The sequence below is a fragment of the Orycteropus afer genome, unplaced genomic scaffold (assembly GCF_000298275.1).
Source record: "Orycteropus afer afer isolate SDZICR_OR568_19922 unplaced genomic scaffold, OryAfe1.0 scaffold00100, whole genome shotgun sequence".
Taxonomy (NCBI): Eukaryota; Metazoa; Chordata; class Mammalia; order Tubulidentata; family Orycteropodidae; genus Orycteropus; species Orycteropus afer.
Window position 1 is genome coordinate 9,427,356 of NW_006921687.1, and position 5,661 is coordinate 9,433,016.

Sequence of the window (5,661 nt, forward strand, 5' to 3'; positions counted from 1 at the left end):
CTTTCCTTGAATTTTTACAATAATGAACTAATACTATATTTGTTCATCTGTTACTGACTTATTTCACTCAGCATAATGTCCTCCAAGTTCATCCATGCTATGCAGTATTTTGCAGATTCTACATTATTCTTTAGGGTTGCACAGTATTCCATTGTGTGTATGTACATAGTTTGGTTATTCATTCTTCTGTTGATAGGCACTTAGGTTGTTTCCATTTTTTGCTATTGTGAATAGTTCTGTGATGAACATGAGTGTGCATATATCTGTTATTATCCTGGCTCTCACTTCTTTAGGATATATACCTAGTAATGGGATTGCTGGATCAACCTATTCTTAACATCCTTGATAAGTAATCCTGGATTTCCCCCATACTGGGATGCTGGTTTGGGGTTCATATTCAAACACTGTAAGGTAAATATATTCAAAATAACTTAGAGTCTCAGTAACTGCTTTAGAGAAACTAAAAAATCAAAAGCAAACTCACTGCCATCAAGTTGATTCAGACTCATAGCAACCCCCATTGAGTTTCCAAGGCTGTAAATATTTACAGAAGCAGATTGCCTTATCTTCCTTTCACAGAGTAGCTGGTGGGTTTGAACCACTGACCTTCTGGTTAGCAGCCAAATGCATTATTCACTAGTCCATAGGTTCCCCATATGTTATCCTATGCAATGTTGAATATAAGCTAGTGTATGGCTTTTATTTTATTTGTTTTAGTTTCTCTTTTTCAAGTTTCTTGTCTTGTTTTGCTGATTTCATCTTCTACAGAATTAAAATTTGGCTGTTTTAAAGGATCAGTAAATCATAACTCTTCTTGAATTAACATTTTTAAATAAAGTATTCTGGATACTTGTATAGATTTAGAAGACACTAGTATTTGTTCTCAAGATTTTTCATAAAAGTTATCAGAGAAAATCATAACCCCCAAATGTACCAAACAGTTTTTATAGTTGTAATATATTCCTAAAGTTTTGCATGCTTTCTTAACAATATATGTGGTTTTTCTGTTTTATTCTATGTCTAACTTTTGACTTACTTCAGGAAGTCATGACTAGGAGTCACTAGTTTTCTCTATTATAAGACAATCTTTTAAGTCTTAGTTTTATCTTCTTCCAGAAGAACTTTTTTGCTTCTATTTTTAATCTAGACTTTTAGAAAATAATCTTAAAAAATTAAATATGAATTAGTCTATTTGAAAATTACACTGAGAAAAAGAATTGATTATTTAATTGGTATAATGAGGCCTTTAAAGCAAACAAATTATTCTAAATTGCTTCTCTAAAGGATCCTATAAAACATATATGTATATAAAACAGTTATAAAAATATAATAACTTCTTACATGCAGATGGTATTATTAAATGAGAGTATAATATTTCTTCAAAGAACTTACTTTGTTTAGTTAAAGATAAATAATCCCTTATATAAATTAAACTGTACTAACCATCACAGGAATTAATGAAAATAAATTTGTTCTGACCAAGATATGTTTATGTGCACCTTAAAAGCAAAACATTTCTAAGTTAAGCTAGATATCATATGAAATGTGTTTTATTTAAATAAAGGAGTAATATTTATTAATAAGAAGAAGACTAACGTGCTTACCAAGAAAATAAGATAAAAAAGTTTAAGAGAAAAAATATTTAAACAAACTTACTTTAGTAATAATTATGTTTTATAATATATAAGGTTAGATTGATTTTTAAGAGTGTTAGGCAAATTACTGATCTTAAAATTGAGTTAATGGGTATTCATTATAATTAAAATTTATAGGTTCTTACTTTTATGCTACAAAAAGAGTATATATATAGTTGTGTTTGGTAATGAATATGTTCATTTTTTTTGTCATTTCAATGGTTGTGCTATAGAGAAGATGTGATAAAATCAAGAAGTTAAAAAGGTTTATTGACAGGGAATTGATTTGATATAATTAAAGTTTTTCCTCTGTCTAAAGTTTTTTAAGTTAATTTAATGAAATTATTAAGAACTTTAATGCAAAGTAACAAAAAAATTGAGTTTTTCACTATTAAAAAAACCAGAATTCTCTTTAAATATTAGATTCAAGAGTTAATTTTATATTCTTTGTATAGTCTACTTCAAAAGCAAAAGTTCAACAACATAAATTCCTAAATCTAAAAAGGTATAAAATATGCTAAAGAAAAAACTAGGTTTTCTCCAGTTTAATAGTTGTGTTTGGTAATGAGTATGTTCATATAGAATTAAGTCTTTAATTAAATTATGGAAGTATTGTTTCCTTTATTTACTGCTTTCACCTATGGTATAAAAGTTGTTTTTTCCTATACAAACTGCCTAAGAGGCAAAAGTTCTGTGTCTCTAAGTTTATGGTAACTTTTATGCCCTTGAATAAGAAAACAAGCAACTTGGCTTAGGAAAAGCTAAAATTTATTTTTAAAGTATTTAATTAAATTACTGAAGTATTGTTTCTAACTGACATGTAATAAACTCCTGACAATTTTAAAATTTCATGAAAAAAGCACAAAATAATTGTTTTTGTTTTATATTAAAAAAACAAGAATATAAAGAGGTTTAGGTTTATTTGCTACATTATGAATTACATAGGATATGTTCCCAAGTCAAGAAAAGTGACAAATTTTCTTTATGTTAAATTCATATGTTAGTAATGGAAACAACCTAAATGCCCATCAACAGATAAATGGATAACCAAACTATGGTACATTCACATGATAGAATACTATGCTACATTAAAGAACAATGAAGGATATGCAAATAATCTCACAGTGTGGATGAACCTGGAGGACATTATGCAGAGTGAAGTAAGTCGATTGCAAGGGACAAATATTGTATTGAGCCTATTACTGTAAAAAGTCAAGGAAGGGTTTGCTTAAGAAAGTGAACTCACTTTGTAGATTAGCGGGGATGGGAGGGAAGGGAAGGGGAAAATTTCAGATTAGTTGAGGGCTGCATGCTGAGTTGGGTAAGGGGAAGGATGGTATGGAAAGAGTCTGTGACCAGCATGATAACATTGGGGAAAAGGAAGACACTAAATTGTGCACATAAGATATAGACAACAGAGGCTAATACCAATATATCCACAATACTGTGTTACCACTAACACCAAACACCAGGCTACAGATAAATACATAGACAATTGAGAAGATCAGATGGGGGTTGGTGAACAGGAATATACTCTAGATCAATGATAGATTCAGTTGAGGATAATCTTGCACAGATACTAGTGATACAAAATAACCATAATAATTTTGCTGAGAGTTTTGATCAGGAATGGGTGTTGGATTTTATCAAATGCCTTTTCTGCATCAATTGATATGATCATGTGGTTCTCCTTTGTTTTATTTATGTGGTGGATGATGTTGATTGTTTTTCTAATGTTGAATCATCCTTACATACCTGATATGAACCCCACTTGGTCATAATGAATGATTTTCTTGATATGTTGTTGTCTATTAGCTAGGATTTTGTTGAAGATTTTTGCATCTATATTCATGAGGGATACTGATTTGCAGTTTTCCTTTTGAGAGATGTCTTTGCCTGGTTTTGGTATCAAGGGTATGCTTGCCTCATAAAATGACTTAGGGAGGATTCCATCCTTTTCTATGTCTTGGAATAGTTTGAGTAGGAATGGTGTCAGTTCTTCTCTGAATGTTTGGTAGAATTCTCTGGTGAAACCATCTGGGCCAGGACTTTTTTTGTTGGTAACAAAATAACCACAATCATTACAGAAGCAACAGAAGACAGACTTGGAGCAATCCCTCAGAGACAGCCAGACACCTTGGGAGAGAGAACTACCAGATCTGCCAACTCAGGACCATAGTATTGGAGGACACCAGGCTCAACTGGCACAACACAATACATAAAAATCCACCACCTACTTTGCTGAGTAGCAACTGGGGTCTTCAAAGGTTTCAAGTGACCATCTAAGATGCAGCTAATGGTCTCCTCTCATCTGAAGTAAAGAAAGTGAAGAAAACAATGGGCATTTGGAAATAATCAGCCTGAGGATATGACTGACCTCAAGACCAGAAGAACCAGGTGGTGCCTGGCTACCAATGCCAACCACTTGGGGAGGGATCAAAACCAGAGATCCTAGATAAATGGGGAAGAAAAATGTGGAACAAAATTCAAAAACAATAACAACCAGAATTATTGGTTGGATGGAATCTGGTGGACCCTCAAGACAATGGCCCTGGGATACATTTTGGGCCTGGTATAAAACTCACTCCCAAATGTTGGCTCTCAGCCTAAGAGTAGTAAGACTTACATGCAGAACACTCATGCCAGGACAATGCACCCACTTACTCTACGGAGATACACCCCTTGGAGCAATCAGCCAAGGGGCACCAGAGGAGCAACATTCACATGGAGGAAAAGCTGGACAGACAGGAGTGCATAACTAAGAAGGGCAGAGGGATAGGGGGTGGTCACTGGGAAGGGAGAGGAGGAGAGTGGGTTAGGGTGGGGATGGTAATTGGGGAGTGAAACCAAATGTACACGAACTGTTGAATGTAAAACAAATTCTACTCTGTAAATTTGTACCCAAAGCACAATTTAAAAAAAGATAGAAAAAAAAAGAAAAATACAAACTGCCTTTGAACCAATGCTGTTTACAAGCTTTGTTTTATTAGTTTAATATTTTTATGCAAGTAACCAAACGTTATTTTATAATAACCGTTACTTTTATACCATTTACCATTTTACAATATTGTAAACTTATCCATTAATTTTCTTCCTCCTAATAAGGTTTATTTTATTGTCAGCTATAGAAGTTATTGGATTTTGTTTAATACTCTTTAATAATTAAGGTATATTTCTTAGAAGATCATTTTCTTTTAACTCTGAATTAATTTTACTTCTTATTCTTGTCATATTTGGAATTATAAAATGGATAATGAATTATACTTTTAGACTATGCACCCAGACTGTCACTGCTACTAAGCAACAAATTATGTAATTTAAATAGACCACCTACCCAGAGAAGTTTGTCTTTGTACTTTAGTTAAGAGGTTCCTGTCTGTCAAGTTGTTCCTTTTAATTCAGCCTTGCTCTATCTATATTCTCAACTCAAAAGATTACTGAAGCAGAGTATTTAAGGAAGGTTTGTAAGTAACAAGTATCCACCTATAACCATACACAACCAAGTCCTTCCAGAAGAAGAATTACTCCTCTGTGGGTAATCAGAAAATGAATCTGAAAAACAACTTGCCCTGAATATGAAACTCCTAGCCTAGCAAATGGTAGCCAAATAAACCAACATCTATCTCTAATGCTCTTAAACATGATTATTAAATTCCTAGAGAAATTCTTGATCAAAAGGGGGGAATGATGAAGAGTGCGCTAAAACTACAGCTCTTGACATAACTGAGATTTCTGACTAAATATAAGCCAAATCTCATTTTGCTTTAGGAGACTCCATTTCAGGTTTTTAAATGCAGCTTCTAACATACAATGTAGCATGTCACTTCTGTAAAATATCCTCTGTATATTTGATCTAGAAACAAGCAGTTCTACCAAAAAAAAAAAAAAAAAGCTTTTGTCCATTCTATTCTGCTTGTCCAAAAGTTTTAAGATGAGCTTGTGATTATAAATAGCTGATATAAAGAGAATATTATTCAACTGCTACAGGTATTAAGCATATGTCTGCAGTGGTAGGCTGATTCTCAGG